At 49.4% G+C, this 25649-nt stretch overlaps 1 long non-coding RNA gene across 1 annotated transcript; it reads left to right on the top strand.

The window, feature by feature from the left end:
* Positions 1-2729: 2729 nt before the first annotated feature.
* LOC128854300 (uncharacterized) lies at positions 2730-24014 on the top strand. The gene is made up of 3 exons (XR_008453326.1): positions 2730-2961; positions 3263-3563; positions 23129-24014. It is a non-coding gene; the product is annotated as an uncharacterized LOC128854300 (long non-coding RNA).
* Positions 24015-25649: the final 1635 nt, after the last annotated feature.

The raw sequence follows: 25649 nt of genomic DNA, 5'->3' as shown, positions 1-25649 counted from the left end.
GTAGTGCAGTGACCTTAGAGAGGACTCGCCGAGGAAAAATAAATGGGCTGTGGCCTTTTTTTACTTCCTTATAAAGGCTGCCTAGTGTGGCTTCCCTGTTTTTCACATTTGATTTGCCAGGAAGGTCACGTCTGACATTTCTTGGGTTTCCTGCAGGACTTGTTCAAAGTCCCATGTGCAGAAAATGACCCTCACTGATGAGCACTGAAACCTAAAGGACCAACCTTTCTCCTTGCTGTTTATTTAGTCATTGATTGAAGCAAACAAGAGTGACTGACATGTTTAACCATTTTGTCACACCTTCAGCAATGGGATGATGTTTCCCTGGTGCATCTGATGCTACAAAAACACCTGTTTCTTTCCATCAAAAAATTCAGGGAGTGAGACCAACAAGATGTGACTTTCTGACAGTGTATAAAAATGAACAAGTTTCCCTCCCAGGAAAACAAATGGTCTTTTGTTATCTGGGCGGCCCTCCAGCCAGCTCGAGATTGGAAATCCAGAATTTGCATTTGAAAAAAAAATCACAAGCGTGGATTTTGCAATCTTGCAATTGCACTCTAACCCCTACCAAGAAGGAAAAGCAATGAGTGAAAAGTCTTTTACCATCATTTATGCCAACTCCTTCCCTGGCCAGCCTTTGCTTGGCTGCTTGTCACTCCCCCAGGAGGAGATTTTGGGGGATCTGGGGGAGCTGTCTAGGCTCACACCACAAGGCAGCTCTGTTCTGCTCCCTCCCCTCATCCTTAGAAACAGGATCGAGTTGCCATGGCTTCTTTCTCCATCTCTGCAGGTTCTTGCTGGTGCTGTCCCAGGCTGGGCGATGAGGACCAAACATCTCTCCAGGACTGAGCTGGGGATGTTGAGGTGGAGAACAGGGCAAGCAGAAAATTTGGTTCATGGTTAAGATATAGAAGGAAGGTTCAGGAGAGGTGGCTTCATACGGTCCCTATTGCTGGCAGGGGCAGGTTGCATAGCACAATACTCTTCCCCTGGGGCAGGCATCTCTCCCAGCACTGCTATAAATAGCACAGGGGTGACTCACCCTGCAAGCGGAGCTGTGAGCTGCATGTTCTGGCTCTGTTCGCCCTCATCCTGTGCCTCCTGACCCTGTGTTCCCGTGAGCGATGCATGCTTTCCCTGCAAGTCTCACACAGTGGCTGTGAGCACCCATGGAGGGGTTTTCTGAATGGAAAGGGCTGTGGCCCAGAAGCAAGTCAAAGCAACCCAGGGTGGAGGGAAAAATTCATTTCTAAAATACTGTGGACAGCCCAGAGGACACGGGGAGCAGCAAGCCCTGGGATCTTCCCTGTGGTGCGGGAGCGGGGCTGAAACTGGTGGCCTGTGAACAGCCATGGGCATGGGGCATCCATGCGTCCTTAAATGGTGTGAGGAGCAGTGCCATCCCTCCTGGGGCTCTGGTCCTTCCTGAGGCTCTGGGGCTGCTTAGAAATGCTGCAGATCCCTGGAGGCATTGCAGGCTCTGAAGAAGGAAAAAGGGAAGAGATTTGCATTCCTCTGGCAGGTGAAGATACCTCTGGTGTGACTGGAACCAGGCTGGAGTAGTTGGGCAGAAAGTTCCCGTCCTCCCCCTCTGCCCCCCGCCTGTCAGCCCAGGCTCGTGCACAACCAGCAGGGTGAGGGCAGCTGCGAGCAATGACCTGCTGAGTCCTAAGCCTCCTGTTCCCATCATCCAGGTCCTTTTTGGTGCAAGGCGTAGGACTTGCTTACAGAAAGCTCCTGGAGGGAAGGCTAGCGTTTGGCACAGTGTGGTTCTGTGCTTGTTTGCGAGACAAAGGGCCCTGCAAGTGCCCAGAGGGCCAGGCTGACTGCTCTGCTCTGTGCCCTTGCACCCAGGGGCAGATCCCCAAAGCCCACTGGATGGATCCTCCAAAGGGAAGTGCAAGGTAATGTCTGTTGTTCGGGCAAATGCTACTGTGCCTTCTGCTTAGGCTGCCTGGTAAATCCCAGAGAGGATTTACTGAAGCAGGACACTTTCTAGCAGACTCTGGACCATGTCTGTGCTCAGTCAATGCATTCACCCACGTCCCATCTTTTTCCTTGACACCTGAGTCCGGCAACTGCTCAGTCCCGTGCCCTTTGGCTCAAGGCAATGGTTGACTGGGAATGTGCCCAAACCATGTATATCTGTGTGTTTGAACAAAGGTAATTTCATCTCTGGCACATCAGGATTCTTTTCCCATGGTGGTTTTCCACTGCCACAGTCCATCCATGAGAAGCTGCCCGAGTGCTTTGCATAGGCGTCGATGCCACTTCCAAAATATCTTGGAATGGATTTGCAAAGCATAAAGCACAGCTGTCAGTGAGGTGTCCCCATCCGTGTAACGCTCCCAGTAGCACAGCACTAGGAGCTGGGTCACAGCTACCTCCCAAGGAACAGATGACCTGAAAGGTGTCCTCAATCCATCAGATCCTCTGATTTAAGCCCTGCAAAACAAGACCAGTGACAAGGCCAATGAAGGGACACGGTGTTGTGCAAATATTACAGGCTTATCTACTTATCTGGATTATGCAACAGGCCTAGAAGAAGTGCTTCCATCCTGTGAACTTCTTTAATGCGTCTTCTGGGCTCGTAGGAGGTGTTGCAACACCGCCGCTCTCTCCACTCCAAGGCGTAAGGCATGTACTGAGGAAATTCTTGACTTACCTGCTGGCTCCCAGACAGACGCCGTCAGCGTCTCTTGCTTAACCCTCACACAACACTTGCTCATAGGTCAGCGTGTGACTTTCCTGCTTCCTGAGAAGAAAGAGAGGAAGCAGAACTGGTACTTTCAAGAGAGGATAGGGGCGCACGCTCACGCTGCTCAACCCTGGTGTTGGAGTGGGACAGGAACACAAAGTCATTTTGCGCTCTGAACTTTCAAGTTGCATTTCCAATGTGATTTTGCCGGTGCGAAGCTGGGCAGGGCAGCTGTCCTGGGACTACCTGGATGAGAACCTGTAAGTCCCAAAGCATTAGGGTCAGCAAAGCTATTTATGTCACATGGCACAAGTGGCAGAGGTGGTGACCTGCATCCAGCTCTGCCTGGTGGCGTCAGTGAAGGCGGCTGGTGGTGGGGCATTCCTTGGCAGGCTGGGAAAAGGGCCAAGCTGTAAGAAATCACCATCCCTCCCCTTTCTCCAACACTATTAAGAGAGGAGGGAAAGGCCACAGGGACATGGTCTGGTCCAGAGCACTGTGGGGGACTGGTGCAACATTTGGGCATAGATTTCCTTCCTGGCTATCCTGTCCCTTTCCCAGGTGGAGCAGAGCCACTTTCAGAGCATGCAGTATGAAAGCACTTGCCACCGACATCCTCTGCACATTGTGGTGCCTCTACAGGGACACTGACAGCCCCGTCTGATTTCGCTGTGTGCTGGCTGTGAAGAAAGGCACCAGAAGGAACCCACCAAACCATCCTGCAGACACTGCTGCAGTGCCTCACCCTGTTGGCAAAGCTGGATCACGTCGGGAAACAGAGTGCTTGTTGCTGGAGATGAGTCCCCCAGTTTACCTGAGCTGGAGACTTCGGCTTCTGCACTTGCCCAACAGTTTCTATAAGGTATTTGAGTTGTGGTGAACCACCGCTGACCCATATTTATCTCCACTGTATCATCCTGGTGGTTTGAGGTGTCTCTCTAAAAGATCATTCGTAGTTCATCAAAAATCTATAGTTGTTACCAGGAATTACCAAGTGAAATGCTCTGCCTTGGGGTGGGATGGCCAGGGCAGGTCTTCATCTCTTGGACTAGTGGTTTATCCTGTCATCTTTAACTATGCTGTGACACTGGTGGGGAGCACTCAGAAAGGCTCAGCACCTGCCACGCAACTTTGGGAGCTTTCAGACTCAGAGCAGTGCCTGTACCCATTGCTTTTCAGGGCACAGGTGTCTCTGCCAGGCTTTCCTGAGAGCAAACTCAGCAGCAAAGCACTCCCAACGCTGCTGGGGCAGCGAACACACAGCACTTCTGCCCGTATCCTTGTTATTTAGTAAATCCCTGGGCTGGGTGCTTGCTGCTCACTTACAAGGCTCAGCTGCTGGTGCAGAATCCCTGGTTCTTCTTGTCGTCCTGGTTTCCTCCCATTCCCTGTTCCACTTTCTGCCTCTCCTGACCCTCCCAGCCAGAGCTCTTCATGTTCCTTCCAGCCTTCTCCTCAAAGGAGTTTGGGACACGTGAAGTCCCACAGGAGCAGGGTCTGCACGTCCATGCACACTCTGGAGTGTCTCCCAGCAGCTGCACAGGGCAGGAATCGGGACACCCAGCTGCTTCCCTGTGTGTCTGGCTCCAATTGACATATTTCTGCTGGCTCAAATTGAACTCCTATCTGTGTCAAACTGCCCAAATCCCCCTGACATAAGCCCTTGGCACTGGAAGCTCCGATTGCCCCCAGGCAAAAGCTAAAAGTGATTTTCATAGAATCATAAAATCATGGAATGGTTTGGGTCAGAAGCGACCTCAAAGCCCACCCAGTCCCACCCCCTGCCATGGGCAGGGACACCTCCCACTGGATCCAGTTGCTCCAAGCCCCATCCAACCTGGCCTGGAACCCCTCCAGGGATGGGGCAGCCACCACTGCTCTGGGCAGCCTGGGCCAGGGCCTCCCCACCCTCACAGCAAAACATTTCTCCCTAAGATCTCACCTAAATCTTCCCTCTTTCAGCTGAACACTATTCCCACTCATCCTCTCCCTGCACTCCCTGATCAAAAGCCCCTCCCCAGCTCCCCTGGAGCCCCTTTCAGTGCTGGAAGCTGCTCTAAGATCTCCCTGAAGCCTTCTCTTCTCCTGCTGAACAGCCCCAACGCTCTCAGCCTGTCCTCGAACAGGAGGTGCTCAGATCGTCTCCATGGCCTCCTCTGGACTCTCTCCAACAGCTCCATGTCCTTCCTGTGCTGAGGACTCCAGAATTGGACACAGGGCTCCAGATGAGGTCTCACCAGAGCGGAGCAGAGGGGCAGAATCCCCTCCCTCACCCTGGTGGTCCCACTGTTTTGAATGCAGCTCATCAGGCTGGATGGTCTTGGCTTTGCAAACAGAGGAGAAAAGAGTGAGAAAGATGAGAAAAGTGAGAAAAAGTAAAATATTCCTGAGTGTTGAGAGGATGTGTCAGTCCCTCATGTGAAATGGCTTTGAATTAAATCACTGCAGCAAGCAGAATCTTCACTAACCACTTGTAAGCGTGCGTTGTTTCCTCTTGTCAAATATTTCATTTAACCAAAGACAGAGCCTGTAGATTTGAGTGGACAGGAATCTTCTGCAAGAGTGTCACAATTCTGTAGCTAGAACAAAAAGAAATGAAAGATGAAAATTTTCTGGATGTGCTGCAAGATTTTTGGCACTTTGATTTATTTTGGTCAATTTAATGGGTTATTTTCTTTTGAATTTGATACCCATTAATTTAATTGCTGTTTGGGGCGAGATGCCTGCTTTCACCACAAAGGAAACCCAGGAAGTATTCTTACAGAGAAAGTTCTAACATTTTGATTTCCAGGGAATCCAAATGCCCTTTTTTTGTTATTCTTTGGTTTTGGTGGGTTCTCTGTTTTTCAATGGATTACCCCTGTCGTGAGAGTAGTTTAGACCTTTTTTTTCCTTTAAATGAGGCTGTTGGAATGGGCACAGCCCGTCCCTCGTTGCTGTTTGGATTTATAAATTCATTTAAATCAGTGACACAAACCCTGCATGAATCCTTGTGCCAACGTTCTGGAGTTTCCTTATGCAGTGAGAGGTGTCCCTGCTCATGGCAGGGGTTGGAACTGGATGGGCTTTGAGGTCACAGAATCACTAGGTTGGAAAAGACCTCCAGGATCATCGAGTCCAACCAAACCGTTCCATGATTCTATGAGCTGGCAAGGCAGGTCCTGCTGCCATCACGGTCCATTGCAGGGCTGTGAGAGGGTTCTTGGATGCCAGCGTGGTGCCTTTCCCCATGGTCTGCAGCAACAGGAGGGTTTGCAGGATGTGATGGACACACACAGGACAGAGTGCTTGCGGGCTGCGCAGTGCAGAGCTGCTCTGCATTTGGTTCCCCTGAAAAATATGGGGGAAGAGACACTATGGAGGGGTTTTTTTAAGCAAATCAAAATGTGAATCTTGAATATAGTCTCAGCTCCAAAAGAGATAACTGAAAAGAGGCAATTTTAAGGGGATAGGTAGATATGGAAGGATCAATATTTAAATGGATGAAAATCTGGGAAGATGAAAGGAGGTTTTCTAAAATCCCATCCTGAGAGCATGGAGAACTGCGTATTCTCCTTTTTCCTCCCACGGCAAGCACCCTGTGAGCAGAGGCTTTCCCCCAGCTATTTGTCAGCAGGCTCAGCCACCCCCCCGCTGGTGTCACATCAGTGCAGGGGCAGTGCATGACATGATGTCTCCGGTGAGTAGCATCAGGCAGGGCTTCGGGAGGGTGGGAGGAATGCAAACTGGTTGCATTGGACACTGTGCCTCCAAATCTGAGGAAGACTCATAGCCTGCTGCAGGACCCCAGTTCCTTCTCTGCACCATCCCTGCCAGTGGCTCCTCCATCCCACCTCAGTTTGCCCAGCACGGCCCCTGTGTCCATCCGTCCTGCCCAGCAGTCTTGCGATGGGACAGGTCACATCACTTCTACCTCCCATGTCTTCTCTCTTTCCATCACCCCCAGCTTGTTCATAGAAAGGCAAATCCTATGTTTGTATTGATTTCTTACCCTATGAATGAGAGGGAAACATCTCTCATTCCCCTGTGCTCTGCATCTCTCATTTCACCTTCAGCCTGATCTGGGACTGCCCTAATGAGGTCCACCTTGGCCACGGTTCTGCGCAAGACCTGCCAGCTCTTCTCAAAAGAGCCTGGTGCCAGGGGGGCAGAGGAAACTGCCATCCTTCCCTTCGTGATCAGGCACGTGGGACTGCACATTGCCCCCCTGCACATCCACCCTCCTTGGTGATGCCAGACCAGGTGCAGCAGCTGAGCTGCCAGCAAGATGCTCTCTGAACTTCCCCCCTGCCCTCCCACTGCCAGGCGTGTGCTCCTCCACCACCAGTGACTGCAGGTGGCCAGGAAGGAGGCTATATATAGACAGACAGGATAAAGAAACTGAGCACAGATTAACCGGGCAGGCCTGGGAGCAGGTAATCTGCCTGTGCTCTGCAGCTTGCACCGGGGTGGGGGGAGAGAAGCTCCAATGCTTCCTACAGCCAGGACTTGCCAAGACTTGGAGATGTCTCAGCCTCTCATTCAAAGAGCTCCCAGCAGGTTTGCTGGGTACCAGCATAGCCGTGTGTGCAGCCTTCCTTCTTCCCTACAGCTTCTCCCCTGATGCTTTGACAGAACCATTGCTGGACCTGCCTGGTGGATTAATAAACCCTTTTTCTGTAATCAGCCGATTGCATAATTACCCTGTTTCTTAATCAATTACAATTGTTTGCAAATTCTTTAACAAACAACTCCAGGAGTGCCTGTGACATACATACACAAACACAGACACGCACACACTCTCTCTCTCTTTCTCTTCTCTCTGTCTCCCCTCCAGCCCCAGGACCTTCTTCCAACTTATCTCAGTCTGGTGTCAGTGGGTCCCATGTGTTAAAGCACAGCTGAACTCATGTTTCATGGCTTTTGAAGGGTTTGCTGCTTGTGATCTGTTCCTTCCAGGAGTGATTTGCTTTGGCCTTGATTCTTGAGTTTCCTTTCACTCTCATACAAATTAACTACCTCCGTGGAGGTGTTCAAGGCCAGGTTGGATGGGACCTTGGGCAGCCTGATCCAGTGGGATGTCCCTGCCCATGGCAGGGGGTTGGAACTTGATGTTCTTTAAGGTCCCCTCCAACCCAAACTATTCTATGATTCTATGATTTTATGATTCTATGATTCTATGAAGCTGACAAATTTTGGTGTAGGATGTCATCAACAACCCATGGGGAGCTGTGGCCCCAGTTGGCTTCTCTCTGCTCTTGGTGCTGGACTGCCTTGAGCCCGGGACCCTGCAAAGCCAGTGCGCGGCTTAATCGCTCAAAAGACCTGGGAATATATAGCTCCTCAATTTTGAACTTGCTTGGTAGTGATGTGTGAGCTCTGAAGGAAACGGTGCAGCCTCCAAGCAGACAGAAGGAGGGGGAGAAATTGTTTGAAGAAAGGCTCTTCGCTGACGTGGCTGCCCTTGATGTTGCTGCATGGGTGCAGATAAGAGCTGTGAAGAAAATTGCAGGTGTGTTGAGAGTGATGCAGCTCCTGGAGAATTACTAAATGCTAGTAACTAGTTACTAAATAAATAGTGTGACCATCCTGCAAGCAGCAAGAAGGTATTTTAAGCTTAAAGTAGTGAACTCAGCAGAGAAGTTGGGAGGTTGTGAGGGCAGGGAGACGTGGGTGGGGAAGAAAAAGTCCCTTGCACGATTGCAACAAATGCCAACATGAGCCAAACAGAGAAAGAAACTGGGTGAAAGAGTCCAGGGGAGAAGGGGGTATTCAAGGAACCTGCTCCTGCAGGCAGCATCCAGGAGGTGTGCAGCTGCTAGAGCTGAGGGCTGGGATAAAGTCTTAAAAACAGAATAGTTTGAGTTGGAAGAAACCTTAAAGTCTATCCAGTTCCACCCCTGCCATGGGCAGGGACACCTCCCACTGGATCAGGGGCTCCAAGCCCCATCCAACCTGGCCTGGAACCCCTCCAGGGATGGGGCAGCCACCACTGCTCTGGGCAACCTGGGCCAGGACCTCCCCACCCTCACAGCAAAAGATTTCTTACTAAGATCTCATCTCCATGTCCCCTCTTTCAGCTGAAAACTTCATCCTCTCCCTGCCCTCCCTGATCAAAAGCCCCTCCCCAGCTTTCCTGGAGCCCCTTTCAGCACTGGAAGCTGCTCTAAGGTCTCCCCTCAGCCTTCCCTTCTCCAGGCTGAACAACCCCAACTCTCCCAGCCTGTCCTTGTACAGGAGGTGCTCCAACCCTCGGATCCTCTCTGTGGCCTCATCTTGCTCACGATTGCTAAATATCCTTTCTAGTTCCTGCTAGCTGAAGGTGTGTGGGGAAGCACGAGGACGTGCGTCCCACTCCAGGTCTCCAAGCTGGCTCCTCGCAGGCACTGCGCACTCCATGGATCAGATCGCTGAAGGGAGATCCTTGTCTTCTCAGACCAGTGGTTTCTTCTATGATTGTTGTGTACCTGACACATTACTATCAGGTGAATAAATCAAAAAGCACATTCAAATGTGAAGAGCTCTGGGATACCACGAGGTGGGACTTTTGACCTGAGCTTTGAAACACGTGGCAACAATCAAATTAAAACTTTATTCTGAGAAATCCTGGCCTGTGACTTTGCAGGTTTGCTCTGCTGTAACAGATATTCAGAAACAGTTGCTAAAAAAAAAAAAAAAGAGATTTTAACCATTTTTGGCTCTTGTTTGCCTTGCTGACTCAACGCAGCTGCCACTGTGGGTGCCAGGGTTTATTCCTGCACATACAATAACAATGCAGTTATGACCTAAATTCTGATTGCAGAGCCTCTGCCATTGACAGAGGGTGACTCAACCAACTTCTTGAGATTTGTTATTTCTAATTTGCCTTTTAATCCTCAGTTTAGACGGTGCGCTCACGTCATTTGGGCTTGTAAAATGCACTTTGGCAAAGCCTTTTCAGAGGGACGGTGAAACGTGCTTGCCTGCACTTTTAGGTGCCCAGATGTTTGTTTTTAAGGTGGGTGTGAGAAGTCAAGGTGCTAAGATACCCAGTTGCTTTTGAAGATCCTGGTCCACCTGATGAATGGTATCTCAGCTAAAAAAGAAGGCAGGATAGGTAAATCCATCTGCAGCTCAGTCATAAAACACCCTTGCCAAGAAATTGCTTGTCCAGACTCTGTAGGGAAAAATCTATTGAGTCATCAACCTTCCTAGACTTTGGGAGGAGATTAGTAAGGCTTTGAAAAAAACAGAAGAAAGGCCAAATTGATCATATTGTGGGGGTGGGACGTGAAGCATCCAGGACAACTCCCTTCTTGAACATTTGAAGTAAAGGTCTGGGGTTTTTTATGTATCTGGGAGCTAGGGAAGAGCTGAGCACTGAGCAGATGGACATCATCAGACCTCCAGGTCCTGCAGACAGCAAGGAGGGCATCACTTGCAAGGACTCCCAAACAATGTTTTACAAATGTTTCTTGCCTTCTTCTCCTCTGGAAGTGGAGAAGCCACAGAGGCATTGACTGTACGGACAAACGCTGTCTCCAAGTACGCTCAGCTCCTCAGCAAGGTGCCCTGACAGCCCCCCTGGGTGGGAGCCACAGAAGTGGCCCTGGGTCACAACCAGGCTCTGTGGCTCTACAAACTGGTGAGCTCCGACACTGATGGTGCTGGGCAGGGGCTCTCTCCATCACCACTCTCCCCAGAAGCAGTTAGCCCAAACAGAACCACGTCTGCGCTTTCACTGGCTTTTGCAGATTAAGGGCAAGACATCAGGTACAGGGGTGAAAAGGGCTGAGTCCACTTAGAGACACAACACCCTCTCCCCCTCCAAAGCCTTCAAGGTGCAGACTCATGCCCTTGGACCTCCAGTCACTGGAAATCTATTAATGAATGTCTCAGGCGCCACATTTCTGACTGCAGTGGGGTCGCAAGGACAGTGGAAAGCTGCATTTTGCTATGAAAAACATCACCTGGGTGGCAGAGCAGGAGCAGGCTCCGGAGCCGGTCTCTTTTGATTGCCTTTTCCAGCCAGTAGAACACATCTGCTCCTGAGCTGTAGCTAGAGATGCTATTGGGTCACCTGAGCTGGCTGAGAAGCCCTTGGAGGAGGCTTAGCAGGTGATCACAGCACTTCACTGCATTGTTGTGACAATACAAGTGCCAGCGTGCGGGAGAAGTGGTGAGGTGGGCACTGGGGCCATGTGTGTGCCTCAGCTTGGAGATGGAGACTTGTTCTGCTTTTGTTTCCATTGTGGACGGGTACATAACTCAGCCCTCAGACCCCTCTGCCAATAACTCTTTGTTTCCCTTAACCAACATCACTTTTTAAATGATGCAAATAATTTTAGCGCATCCAAACAGGAAGTGGCTGAGTGTCTGAGTGTCTGAATCAACATCCTGAAGGCTGGGCTTTTGCCACCAGCGTGATTACTAAATATAGGCATCGCCTATGGATGCAAGCGTGGGTCTTGGAAATTGCAGAGCCGCTGAGACTGTGCCAGAATGTGACCATTGCCAGTCGCTCCTTTTGCTCGGCCAGTTCAATCCTGCTTGTGTGGCCACGAGCTGCATCATCGCAGCTTCTCTGTGCTGATGCAATCACATTTACAGCACACATTTACTTGGATGGGGAGGCCCTGGCCCAGGTTGCCCAGAGCGGTGGTGGCTGCCCCATCCCTGGAGGGGTTCCAGGCCAGGTTGGATGGGGCTTGGAGCCCCTGATCCAGTGGGAGGTGTCCCTGCCCATGGCAGGGTTGGGACTGGATGGTCTTTGAGGTCCTTTCATGATTCTATGATTTCTTCTCTGGTTGTGGCATTGGGATAGAAAGAGCAGAATAGCGGGACCAGCCCTTCTGCTGGTTAAACAGCACTCAAAGGCTCCCCAGATGAATCCTTTCCCAGCTACTACTGGTATCACTTACAGATCTGGAGAAGAGCCACAAGAAGAAGAGTCATCTGCCACTCAGCAGGAGTAAGAAGTTACCACCTCAAGTTATATTTTCTCCTTCTGGATAAAGAGCATGGGATATATTTTTTTTTTATTTTCAGATTTTTGCTGCAAAATTTCCAAGAAATCAAAAAATCCCAGCCGAGTTCTAATTCGTTCACCTTTGTTGTGAAGTGAGGGCACTGTAATGAGCAGCACAGTCCCTGAACGCTGCCTACAAAACTAAAATATCTCCCTAACTCCACTTGATTCTTGTTGACAAAAATATCTATGGCTCCTAAGCTAATCCCAGCATATCTTCTAGAGGCGTTACTCACTGTTCTCCTCTTTTATCTCCCATGAGGCAGATGAGCAGGGAGACAAATAATGGTTTAAGATAATGAATGCCCAGAAAGACTCCCTTGGCTGTTCCTGTGCTGTATCTATAGTCATGTTTGACTATGAATCCGCGGTCTGTACTGCTGCTCAGTGCTGGGGACCTGCAAAACCTGAGCTCAGCTTAGGTTTGACAGGCAGGCAGGTAGCCAGAGGCTCCAGCACTGACCCATGCCGGAGGCAGAAGGGTGTCCCATGGGAATGCAAGTCTCCAGGGCACTCCTGGAGATCACTGACAAGCCGAGCTGCTAATGTGACCTTGAGCCCATCTTTCTGGCTGCTGCAGATGGAGCTAAACCAACCAAAGATATTCTTGGCAGTGGTATAGCTACAAGAGATCTGGGGTGTGAGGCACAGGGCATCCACTTTGCCCAGACACTGGAGCAGCTCTTCAGAGAAGAGTGTTTCTGCTGTAACCCCAGATTTGGGATGTCTCAACTCAACTTCCCAGCCACGTAGTTTAGACGGAAGAAAGTTCTCCTCAAGCCATGACAGAAAGGTGAGAGGCTGACTTAAAGTCTTCAAAGGAACATCCCTGGTCCTACAAAGGTCCAGCCAAGCTCTTGGCCAGTGGAGGGCAAGACAGAACAGCCACTCTGGCCTCACCAGTGGAGAGAAGGGCTTCTTTCCTTGATGCTGCATCTTCGATTCTTTTCTCGCTGCCAGGAAGTTTGGATCAGCTTCTGCTCAAAATTAACAGATTTTTAAATTCATCAAGCTTTTACCCTGTGTACTGCTCGGAGCTGGGAATCACCACTTCTCCGTAGGAAGTGGTAGCAGAATTAAATTCTTTGAGTACTACCAAAGCGCAGAGCATTAGCCATCATATAGCAGAGCTCCGCTGCGGTCTGAAGGCACTGAGTTCACAGAATCATGGAATCATTTGGTTGAAAAAAGATTTTTGAGATCATTGAGTCCAGCTGCACCTGTCCACTACTGAACCTCATCTACCCATCTTTTAAACCCTTCCAGGGATGGGGACTCCACCACCTCCCTGGGCAGCCCCTCTCAGTGCCTGAGAACCCCATCAGTGAAGAGATTTTTACTGATATCTAATCTGAGTTGGAAGTGTTATTTCAAAGTCCAGGAAGAATAGATTTCTCAGCAAGCGCCCGGAAAATCCTTTGAGTTAGTTATGATTTGAAAAAAGAAAGTGAACTCAAGAGCAGAGAATATCATTTAAAACAATGTAATCATTAATAAAATGCACGGAGATGCAGCTGGAATGTTGTATTGCACTTTATTTGTGTTCTCACCTTTCACAAACACGTTTGAGACAGAGATGCTAATCTCACAGGAACACTTCTGCTTCCTGCACAAATCTGACACTTTAAAAGGTTGACGTGGATGGAGTTTTTTGTGCTGTTCTGACAGCATCAACTATTTTTTTGTCATTTCACTTAAGAAAGTGGAAGTACTTAATGATGGGCTGGTGTGTAGGAGCACTGACATTTCTGTGCTGCTATTCATCACGAGTAGTTTGGACACGATGCATTTCTCTTTGTCCCAGTGCCCTATTTCAGAGCACTCTCACACATTTATTCTGCTTATTTGTAACATTAAAAAAAAATAAATGCTGTGTTTCATAGGAATCCAAATCCTGCCTTGTATCCACAAATTTCAGCAACCTTACCAGGGCACCCCAGGGGCTGGCAGCTTCAGAGGAAAACCCAGATGAGAATGTTGGGAGGAAAACAGCCATGAATTCCAAAAGTTTGCAGCCTAAAATGAAAAGAAAATCTTGATTCAGGACAAAACAAAATACTGTTTCATCCCATGGGGGGAGAGCTCCTGGTGTTTTCCACCAACTCAAGTATCGTTATTAACAGAGAGCGACTTTTCTCACAGTGAAAATGGCATTCGTGGAAATGTCAGTGATGGTCAGAAGGAACTGGACATGACTTTTTGGTCTGAATAAGATGCTTGGGGCTGGACTCCCACAGCTGCTGAGCTGTGGAGCGCCTTTGTGCTGCTGTGGGTGCTCCGAGCTGGAAGTCTGTCTCAGTCCTCTATGCCTTGTGCAGAGTAATGAAATATTTATTCATCCACAGAGAGTGTGGGGTTATGGTCCTTCCCTAAGCAACAAGTGATAGGGCGAGAAGGAATGGCCTCAAGTTGCCCCAAGGCAGATTTAGATTAGATAGTGGGGAAAACTTATTCATGGAAAGGGTTCTCAGGGACTGGGAGAGGCTGTGCAGGGAGATGGCAGAGTCCCTATCCCTGAAGGGGTTTAAAAGATGGGCAGATGAGGACCTCAGGGATGGTTCAGTAGGGGACAAGGACGGTTGGGCTTCATGATCTTAAAGGTCTTTTCCAACCAAATGATTCTGATTGCCATAGGTCTTAGCTCCTGTCTGTGACTGTTGGTCCATAAATGTTCTGCAGGAAAGAGTCATGAGGGGCCCAGAGAGACCTCCTAACCCTCTGCTCTGGGACACATCCACAGGTGGAGACAGGACTCAGCCCAAACACCCAATGTCCGAGCAGAGCCTCAGCTCTGGAGTCTGAGGAAGAAGTGAATGGACCCTCCCAAGAGCCAGGGATCCCACTTAGTTACAGAGGCCTGTAAGAAAAGCAGAAATTTTGTTTCAGTTGGGAAAAAATGTTCCTGGTTCATGCCAAACACAACACTTCTTGGTGAGAAAAAGGAGGAAAAATGTGGATTGGTCTGAAATGACTATAAAATAATTTTCTGGCTCAATGATCTAATTGAAAATTCGGTTGTTCTTGCAGCAGAAATCATTATCTCAGTGTCAGAAACCAAGGAGAGCATGGGATGGCCCCTGCCCTGACCAGAGACTGGCTGCAAAGCATTGGCAAGGGGGAAATGAAAGGTAGGCATGGGTCCTTCAGCCGTTCCTCCAGCAGCTGCCCCAGCGAGAAGAGGCCACCAGGCTTCAGTTCTTCACATGCCCCATCTGGCAAATTCCTGTGGCGGGGTCAGCTCAGGACAGAGAATCTCATTCCTGATGGACTTGCTAAAGCTCCAGGTGGTGTTCAGCAGGACATGACAAAGCCCATCCTAAGGTCATGGGAGCAGTGACCGCTGCCACGCAGGGGACACTTGAAACTTGTGTGTGGTGACAAGGGGCAACACGCTGCCTTCGTGACCTTCCTCAGACACAAGCAAGGGGTGGGTAAAGTGATGGTGGGTTTCTGGAAAAGGAATAGCCCCGTGGGTGGGGGATCTTGGCCCTTAGCGCTGAGTTTGGGAGCTCTGGATGGAGCTGGAGGAGCATTTGCACCTGCAGCCCTTGCTGCCAGGTGGCTCTGCCCTGCTGGGGTCACCAGCCAGGGCAGCAGGCAGATGGTCTATTAGTTTAGATAGGGCTGATCCTGACAGGGAAGGAGGAGGGGGGGGTGGCTTCCTGAGGTCTTTCACATCCCAGCTGTCTGTTGGATTTACGGGCATCCTGTTGCTATGCGTTGATCTCATTTTCCCTGTCTCCCTTGCTCTCTCATGCAGGGAGCGAAGGCACAGAGCTGTACTGGCATTCCTGTGGAAGCTGGGAAGGTGCTCCAGCCATGGGTGCAGCTGTGTCTCCACTGGGTCAGCCCCGCGCTGGGACACCAGGGATGTGCTGAGGTCCTCTCCAGCCTCACGCTGGGCTTGGCTCTGATGCAGCCCGCAGGCTGCCTCCGGGCAGAGGGCTGAGACAGGTTCCTGCTGTGGTCACCCCTACAAGGACTTAATGCATCTTTTGAAGGCCACTTGTAGGTGTGCCTCCAGGGCTGGTCTTGCCGTCTGTGATGGAGTTTGGGCATGGAGCTACAAAAGAGTGGAGAGAAGGCAGGGAGGATGCTCTCAGGGTATGTTAAGCACAGGATGAGACACCCATGACACAGCTCTTACACCAGTCCGTGCTTGACTGCTAACACGGAATGAACCAACTCCAGCAGCAGTTTTGTTTTCTCTCAGCTGAAGCCGGGCTTTCGCACCGTTCAGCATCCCAACGGTCATGAGTCGGCTGGGTTGCACCTCCACAGCCCCGTGCATGCAGTGAGGAAGTACTTGCAGAGACACAGTCCAAAACAGGCGCCACCACAGAGCCAGCCTGGTCTGTTGTGTCTCTGGGGACCGCGTAGGGAAATGAAGAGCCTGGGCACTCTGCAGAAGTGGAGCTGGCAGTAGGGATGTGGGGACTGCCTTGTGAACAAGGTGCTTTTGTCCTGGAGCCAGACTTCTGCACACTGTCCTGGTGCTGCCGCTCCTCCCTTTGTCTCCAAATGGAGAAGGAAAGATAAGTCCAGCTGGGACCTGATGGATGGAGAGGAGGCTGGGTTGGTGCCTGGATACTATGGCCTGCTCTGCTCTCCTGCAGATGGGCTGATCACCATCAACAGTTCAGGCTGCACCTGTCCAACTCCACTAGGCACTAATGGGGGGGTTACACTGGAAACCTGGAAAAATTAAGGCTGAAAGGATCCCTGGAAGTTTGTAGTCCGACCTCCTAATGTCAAAGCTGGAGAAGATTGCTCCTGGCCTTGCACAAGTGTTTTGAAAGTCTCTGGAGATGGAGAATTCACCAACTATGAGCACTGCCCCAGTGTTCAACCAGTCCTGAAATGACACATGATGATGAGGCAGACAGAGAGCCAGGGAGGAAGGACCTCCTCTCCTCGTGGGTGAGGCAGCACTGAAGCAGCAGTGTTCCTCTCCATGTCATCCCAGTCCTCTTCTGCTTCCCCATCAGGACCCTTCACCTCCAAACCACCATCACTCCTGGCACAGCCAAAACCTGAGCGGCGCTGGCTGATGCCCCGAGACACGGGCTGAGCAGAGAGAGGTCAAGGACTAAAGGATCACCTTTATCTGGAGGATATGGTTTCATCCTCAGGTGGAATTAGAGCTGACAGGAACGTGTACTGTAGGGCCCAAGAAAGTTTCAGAGGACTCGCCCACCTTTCACTCACATCACCATTTCAGGTGCTCTCACAGGTCTCCCAGAAAGAGCTTAGCAGACCAATCCTAGAAGGAGGCTGGACATCTAGTATTAAAAAACATATCAGTTGTCATACTTTTCTGGCCAAAACCCCTTCCAAACTGAGACAGAATGAGAAGTCATCCCAGCAGCTCTGGTGGCGAGAGATGAGGTTTGTTTTGGTTTTTGTTATTTTTTTTTTCAGTTAGTTTGTTTTGCAAAAAACAGTTTTGTGTCAAAACAAAGTTTTAGACCAACACTTTTTCAATCAAGTTGGGGGAGAGCAGAGCCTGTGGGTTTCCCTTCTGCATCTCTGAGTCATTGTGAGAGCGGAGGGGCTCTATTTTTAGACTCTGCACACTCTAACTGATACCCTTTAAAGAACCACTGCTCTTCAGTGCCAGGTTATTGTTGCAAAATCGTGGCACCGCTCCTTGGGTCTGGGCTTGGGTGCATGGAGAGGGACCTTTGTGGAGAGGAGCTGCAGGAGGATGGGATGGCAATGCCCACTCTGCTGCCCAGCCTGGGAACGCGACAGCAGCGCTGCCGCATCAGACAGAGCCACTACGTCTGTGCAAGGGAGTCATCCCTCCCCGTGATGTCCTCTGGACTTGAGCAGGAGCTTGGATGGGTGAGGAGGGCCAATTCTGCACCTGGATTATCCGTCATGTTCGGCTCTCAGGATTTTCCCCTGGAAACGTAATTTGATTTTACCGTGGTTTTTATGGTGACTGTTTGCAGCAGAAAGTTTCAAGTTTTATTTACTAACTCCAACCACCCAAACCTGATGATTTGAGAACTGTTTGGATTGGAGCTTGGCACAGCGATGCCTTCTGGGAGAGAAATGCACCAGGGTCATCTCCTGCCTGGACCAGTTTCACTGGTGGGGCCTTAACTGGGGTCAGAATTTGTGCTGACTTTGTTTTTGAAGAATCAGCTTTGAAATATAGAAGAAATACTTTTTCCAGAAGCTGAGAGGAAGAAGCCCATGTTTTTTGAGTAGCACCATTGGGTGTGGAAGAGCACAGGCAGTGGGGAGTGTCCTGCCTTGGGCCAGACACGGCTTTGCAGAACAAAGGAGTGGCCTTTTTTGAGCATATGAGTAAATTCTGGGTAAAAGAAAATGGTTTTCTCAGTAAAGCTGTGAGACATGCCCACAGATGTCAAACAAGCAAGAGAGAGACTTCCACAACACACTGGGGTGGTTCCGTGTGGGGAAACACGGTGCAAGTCTGTAGGCTGAGCGATGCATGGGGTAGCACAAAGAGGAAGGTGGAAGGTACGTGGTCAACCCAAACGATTAAAGAAGAGATGCTGTAAAAACAGCTCACCGCTGAGGAGACTTGAGGTGTGGGTAACCTGCCCGAGACCAGTGTAAGATGAGCTCAGTCGCAGTCTGCCTGAGAGATTCATATCTCAATTATTGTCTGAAAGACACCGCATGCGCATCAGCTCCATGGTAATACACTCATTAAGCATGGCTGAAACTGCCGCAAAACCAAGTCCAGCCTTGGAATGATATGCGTGAGATGGAAAAAAACCCTGAAACAACCCCCTCAAGCCACTTTCTGACCCAAAAGGTTCTGTTCCTGTAGTCATGACAAGAAGCCCTGAAGTAGAAAGAGAAAGTGGGGTCTGGAGGAACTCAGTTCCTCTGTAGCTCATACACATTCACTTTCTTACCTGAGCCATTTTAAGACGTGTAGAAACAGCAGACTTTGTTCATCTTACGTGACTCTGGTGTTACCCCACTCAAGGACATCACTCCTGATATGCTCCAGCACAGCTGGTATACGAGGTGTAAAATCACAGCATCGTTGGTGTAGACCTCACTGCAATGCTCACTCACACTGCTCAGGGTCTTGTCCAGGCAAGTTCTGCAAAACTTGAAGGACAGAGACTCCACGGGTCCACTGGGCCCTTGTCGCAAGGCTCTACTGCTGGAACAAGCTCTTGCTGGCTCATTGGAGCCTCGTGAGGAGTTGCCTGGTGAGCCAGCTCTTTACAGGGAAGCTGTGTGAAATGCATCATTCCAGCCAGACTCCAATGGTCTTTAAAACCTTCCTTGATTGTTGTTAATCAGAGGGTTCAGGGAGCAAGAGGTGCTCATGTGGAATGGTCCAGCCAAGCTTTCCATTGGGATGAAGACAGCCTGTGTTATCTGAGGGTCACATCAAGTCTAAATATGATCATAGAATCATAGAATCACCAGGTTGGAAAGGACCCACTGGATCATTGAGTCCAACCATTCCTAACACTCCCTTAAACCGTGTCCCTCAGCACTTCATCCACCCGTTCCTTAAACACCTCCAGGGAAGGTGACTCGACCCCCTCCCTGGGCAGACTTTTCCAGTGATAAATATATCTCTATGAGTACAAGACCCCCCTTTACTCCTCTGCTGTCTCGTGTTGCTCATTAAAAATCAGAAAAAAAATTGTGAAATTTAGAGGGGAATTGGGAAAACAGAAAAACATCTTTGCAAAACATCTAGAATAAAACCCGGATATTTTTTCCCAAGTGCTGAAAGAATATTTTTATTCAGACATTTTTATTTCAAATGGAGAAAAAAAATCATTTTTGCAAGCAAGCAGGAATTTCCATTGGTTCCCACTGCTTTAATAAACATGAAAAGGAAGTTTTTAACTGATTCTGATGGTGGGTAAATTGTGTGTGCTCACACCTGGGCAAATGCGTTTTCCTACCCCTGGTGACAGATTGCAGGGTGACAAGTGCCAGCTTCTGGTCTGTGTTTGGCTTAGGCTTCAGTGCAGAGTATATGAAAACCAAAGGACATATCTGGATGACAACTCTTCTCAAAGCGAGGAGCCCTCCAGCCTGCCCCTTGTTTAGAGGAAGCCCTATGAGTTCTTTCATGGTGCTGAAAATGGGTGCGATTAAGCGGAATCCACCTCAAAGCGGCTGCCTCTTAGGTTCCAGTGACAACCACACCACTGCGACAAATCTGATGAGGAAGTTTGCAGACAAACGATCCCCCAGACAGTCTACTTGGAAACCGTGGGTGTCTCGATTTCTCTGGGGACGCACTTGCCTTTCCCACATAGTCTTCACTATCACCGGTGACTCTCTCTTGTGAGGATCTCATACAAAGCCCATCTCCAGTGGTCAGAACCCCTTTTCTGGAAGCTCCAGCCCATATTCTTTCCTATTCATTCCCAGGTGAGCACATGGGCAGTGAGGAAGTCCCCCAGGGACGCAAGGACTCCAGGGAAAGAATGGGACATCTTTTTGCATGTGCTGCTCAGACTGCTGGACTGTCCACCTACAGAAAAGCCATCCAGACAGCTGACAGGGTGCAGACCATATCCAGAGCCTTTGAGAGCAACAGGAGGACCTGAAGCATTTGATGTGCTCTTGATGTAGCTGCTGCCTCAGTCAAGATCATTTGATGGCATAGGAGGAAGAGGTCCACTTTCCATATACCCGTTTCTCAATGAGTTCATCTGTCCTGTCCCATCCCAAGGCTCAGTTTGTTCTCTCCCGGCCCTGGTGGTGCCAAAATGAGTATCCAACCTAGTAAAACAAGAACTTCTCTTGTCTTTCTTGATGGCCTCTTATGCTGACCCCCTTCTCAGGGGATTCGCACCCGACATGTCCCTGATATCTCCCAGACACCTTCACGTGGTTTCCAATGATGTAGAGCTCAGGTGGGACTGTTGAGAAGAACTTTTACTGAAGGAAAGCAGAGGTCTATGCATGCCTGACGACTGTGAAATGCTTGATGCCAGGAGCAGCTTCCCAGCTCTGAAACCCCAAACCACAAAGACCAGCACTAGAAATGAAAGCCCGCTGAGGACATGACTAAGATATTTTACAGTTTCTAGGCAGGATTTCTGTTTCCCAGGACCAGAAATGTGCTTTCCTGCTGCTCTGAGAGCCCCAAAGGTCTGACACTTTCACACAGACCCAGTGCCACAGTTGTGAACCCACAAAAGAAGACAAAATCAGGAAATCTGAGTTTGGGTTTCAGTTCTTGGTGGTGCAGCTGGGACAGGGTAGTCCCCAGACTCGTCTGTTGCTGACCTTTGCTACTGTCCAGTTAAAATATAAAGGAGCCCCAGGAAATGTGAGGCTGTTCACCATCCAGGTTTGAATTACAGAAGAAGATGCTCTGCAGCAGTGGCATTCCTATAATTAACACCCGGAAGGTGGTGCTCTGAGAAGTCCGCACTGATGCCAGCTTTATCAGATATTTGGGCATTTGAATTACCTGTTGCCACATGTGCCTGTGGTGGTATCTTTTGGGATGTTTGCATATATCAATGATAATTATTTCTATCTGTCTCAGAGGGTGCTTTGCCTGGTGATGGATGGGAGGAAGTGGCCTAAAATTACACTGGGGCAGGTTCAGACTAGATATTATGAAAAACTTCTTCACTGAAAGGGTTCTCAGGCATTGGCAGGAGCTGCACAGGGATGTGATGGAGTCTCCATCCCTGGGAAAGAAAAACCAGTGGATGAGGTGATTGGGGATGCTTCAGTAGTGGACTGGTCTGGTTGGACTTGACGATCTTAAAGGTCTTTTCCACCCAGACGATTCTAGGAATCTATGGCTCACACCTGCTCAGGCTGCTGACCTGAAACAGGGAATGATTTTTGGGTTGAGTGTGCCAGGTGTGTTTCTGTCACCAGTTCCAGCAGAAATGGTCCCATGGACTCAGGCTTCTGGCTTGCAGCAACAGAAATTTTTCCTTGTTCTTCACGGATCTGTTTTGCTGGTTGCATTCTGACGTTGGACTCAGCTGTTCCTCTCCCTGTTGCTACTCCCATGTTAGAGCTGTTGGTGCTTCCTCTGCACTGGCCCAACGAGTAATTTTTATTTTTTCATCTTACATGAATTTTTATCTTCTCTTTCCAGCTTGCTCGTGAGAGCCATTGGCCCTCCTGCTTTATTAATGCTAGAAATGACATCGCATCATAGAATGCTTTGTGTTGGAAGAGATCTTTACAGGTCATCTGGTCCAGCCCCCCTGTGGAAGCAGGGACACCTTCAACTTGATCAGGTTGCCCAGAGCCCTGTCCAACCCCACCTTGAATGTTTCCAGGGATGGGGCATCCACTGCTTCCTTGGACAACGTGGGCCAATGCTGCACAATCCTCACTGGTGAACTGCTAGTGCATTTCTTAAGGCTGCTATAGCCCTCGTGCCCTGTTGGCCATGTAATGTTCTACCTTTTACAAGAGCTGATTGCTGAGCGCTGTGTGCCCATGAGCTACTGAGCAGACCTCGTGTAACTTTCTTTGCTATATGGAGCCATGGATCTCCACTAGAACGAGAAGAGATCTAGCTTTGAGAAACACAGCGGATGTGGGTCCCTGGAAAGGGGTCCTTCACCAAAGCTGCAGAGGTCATGTGTAGGGAGATCTTTTGCTCTAGAAGGCTTCTGTTTCCCTGGCTGTGCTCAGGAAATGCAATTGCTTTTTTCTTCATGATGCAAGGAGGGTTTCTACTCTGGTTAGCTAAGGCTTATGGGAATGCTCAGTACAGCTCCTGCCAAAAAATGTGTAGCCCTGGCACTTCTGGACGTGGTTGTGTTGGGCTGATGGTTGGACTAAATGAGGCATTTTCCGACCTTAATGATTCTATGGTTCTATGAAAACCTACGGGACTTTTGTGTTGGCAACAGAGAGGACTTATGCTTACCAGCGGTTGCTTTCTCTTTCTCCTGTCTCAGGTCTGTTGTGGAATCATCGGAAAGTGCCTTTCTCTTGTGGGCAGAAATCACTGGCTGCAGACATACCGCACTGGGAAGGTCCAGAGATAAATGAGCCAATGAGTTCCTGTTTGTAGGCTCTGCGTACCCAGGGGTGATCTTTGTTCACTCCATCCTTGTTTGTAGAGCGTGTCTGCCATTCATCAGCACTCAGAGGTTGCACTACTTGGGTTGCGCATCATTTGTGAAAGCATTAACCAAACACTTTAACAATAATAAGCTTTAAATAATGAGTGGCAACTGGTGAATGGAGCCTCCATCTGTTCTCACCCGCAATGTGCAAAGTCTACCAAAGTCAATGGACTTCTCTTCACTGAATTCAATGGGCCTTTTGCCAAAATCTGTGTGAATAAAATGACACTTGTGCATATATTTATGAATGGGGAGGAGGGGATATGTGCAAATCCAGCATGCGCCAAGTGCCCATGGAACCGCGCCTAACAGAAATCCCAGAGACTGCCTGTCTGAAAACTTTATCTCTTCTTGTTGCAGGAAGAGGAACTCCATAGCCCTGGGACAACAGCCGCGCTGCATCAGAAGAGGATCACATTAGAGAGCAATGGCATTGCGAAGGACACAGCTTCCACAGGGCAGAAGTGGATTTTGAAGACTTCAGCACTGTACCTGTGACTGATCTGCCCTGGGATTTCTTTACTGCAGACAATTGCTGCTGTCATTGTGTTTATCTAGTTATAAAAAAATCCAGTGTTGTGACTCCTAGAAAGGAAAATGAGGCTTGGGGGAGAATTCCGTACCTTGCTCTAAAGTCATTACTTCCTCATAAGGGGCTCTTGAGCTGTTGAAGTGACACATATGGAGTCAGCACATAATGAGCCCAATCAGGGATGACTTTAAGATCCCTCTGGAAGGGCACGCATTCTCCGTTACCTTTCCACAAGCTAAGCTGAGCTACCACAGCCAGCTGGAGAGAAAAAGCAAAGAGTTAATCTGGATTTGTCCGATATAACCTTCTACTATGAGTCCTCCAATGCTCTTCTGACCGTTTGGCTGAAACATAATCCTGAGCGCAGTGTCTCTCGTATGAAGCACTAACAGCCCTCCAGGAACCGGAGTCCGGGGTGGGAAAGCAGAACAGTAGGAGGCAGGGAGACAGAGTAGGAAGAAGATCGAGTTCCAGAGCAAGTGGGCAGAAGTCCTGATGGCCTTGTGGGATCTCCCATGGTGGAGCTGACCCTTGCGCAGGGATAGTGCCCTGGTAATGCATTGTGTGAAGGTCTCTGACTCCTCACAGAAGCAATCCGTTTGAAACAGCTTTTTTAATTTGCTTGCAGCCCTGATCACTTCTGCCTTCCCTTTGCCTTTGCCCTGAGGCTGAATGACAAAGATAAGACTCTCCTTTACATCTGCAGCTCCTAAGGTGTCTGTGATTTTCTCAGCTTCCCTTTCCAAGGTGTGTGTTTTTCCCCCAAAAGGAGCCCAAGGGCTTTTATGTCTGCGTGCCTTTGCGGCCCCCCTGAGCCCCCAGAGTTCACAGCAGTCAGCACTTGGTCCTCCTGCAATGGTCCTCCCTGTTCCTCAGGCAGTTGGCTACCCAGTCGCTCTTGGGAAGAAGGGTGCGTTTCGCTCAGCAATAAAAGATTCCTTAAATAAAAGTTTCCTTAATAAGTTAATAAGTTCCTTAAAAGATTCCTTAAAATAAAAGTTTCCTTAAAGATGCAAAATATGGTCAAAAGCTACAAAACTGGAGATGGGCAGGAGGAGGTTTCTAACTCCACCTCACAAGTTCAGGTTCAGACGCCGTCTGTCCCAACCCTTCTCCTGGCAGCTTTTTGGAGAGATGCAGATGTGATTACTATAGGATTAAATCTATTTATCTGCTTGTGTTTGGAATTGCTGAATTATGCAGTACTGCTTTTCAAGATCCCGGGCAGAAAGCAATCAAGTTGGTCACTAGGAAAAAGGCTGGAGCATCCCAGCTCCTTCCTGCTGGAAGGTCAGGATGGATGCAGGGATGCCATGGAGCACCTGGCAGGAGGAGCACTGCCTCATTGCTTTTCTTCTGGCCCTTGGCAGCAGTTGTCTCATCAAATGCAAACATCTTAATGACTTGAGCTATTCAATGGATTTCCTCCCTATTATCCTGGCTAAGCTATTTGCTCTACTCACAGAGCCAGCAAGCATTCCAGGTCACCTGAAAATGCTTTGTAAACTTTTGCACATCATTAGATCTAAGTAGGGAGGTTATAAACCAGTGGAGAGGAGTTAAAAGGCAATTTACCTTTTATGAGAGAGGCAGATACCTTGAAGATAAGCTCTGGTCTCCAACTGGGGATCTGTGAAGCAGGGAGCCAAAAATCGGATGTCGGGGAGAAATCACAGGCTTTTTTTTTTTAACCCAGGGGAGTTTTTGCTCTTTCCTTGCTCGGGGGTGATATCATACAACTTAAGAAGAACCACAGCTCTCCCGGCGGTGTCATTCGAGCTGGCACTCTGCAAACTGTCCCCTAAAGGTCAATTGCTCTGGGTTTCACCCCTGCAAGCAGAGCTGTGCTGCTGACACCGGAGCCCGTGTTTCAAGGCAGAGTGGCTCAGGGTCAGCTCCCTGGCAGATGGCATCTGTTTGCTGTGGCCCTTTCTCCCTTTCAGTCAAGTTACCGCTTCTTTGTGTGCCGAGCGGGGATGGGGAAGCCTGGCTGGCCCCGTCCTGAGGCTCTGTACGGACTCAGTGCCACCGCTTCATTTGTGTAAATCACATCTCCGCTCATGCTGGGCGATGGTTTTCTGTGCTGTTGGAACTCAGTACAGCTCTTCAGTTTCCCAGTTTGGATGCACTGAATCTTTGCCCTCACCGGGGCAACTTATTGGGGTTAAGCTTAGCCACAGGACAAGTGATTTTTCTAGCGCTGACAATATTGTACGTAGTTAACACACTCAGTGCTGTGCTAATCCCAACCAGGCAAAATCCTGCTGAGAAGGGGAAGAAGAGAGCCCCAGCTTTCATGTTCACCTTTTTGCAGTGTCTCCAGGAGTGTGGGCTGAGGATTTTCCAGCT

Source organism: Cuculus canorus, chromosome 22 (genome assembly GCF_017976375.1).
Source record: "Cuculus canorus isolate bCucCan1 chromosome 22, bCucCan1.pri, whole genome shotgun sequence".
Lineage (NCBI taxonomy): Eukaryota > Metazoa > Chordata > Aves > Cuculiformes > Cuculidae > Cuculus > Cuculus canorus.
Note: the sequence above shows the minus strand (reverse complement) of the source record. Positions and strands in the feature narration are given on the sequence as shown.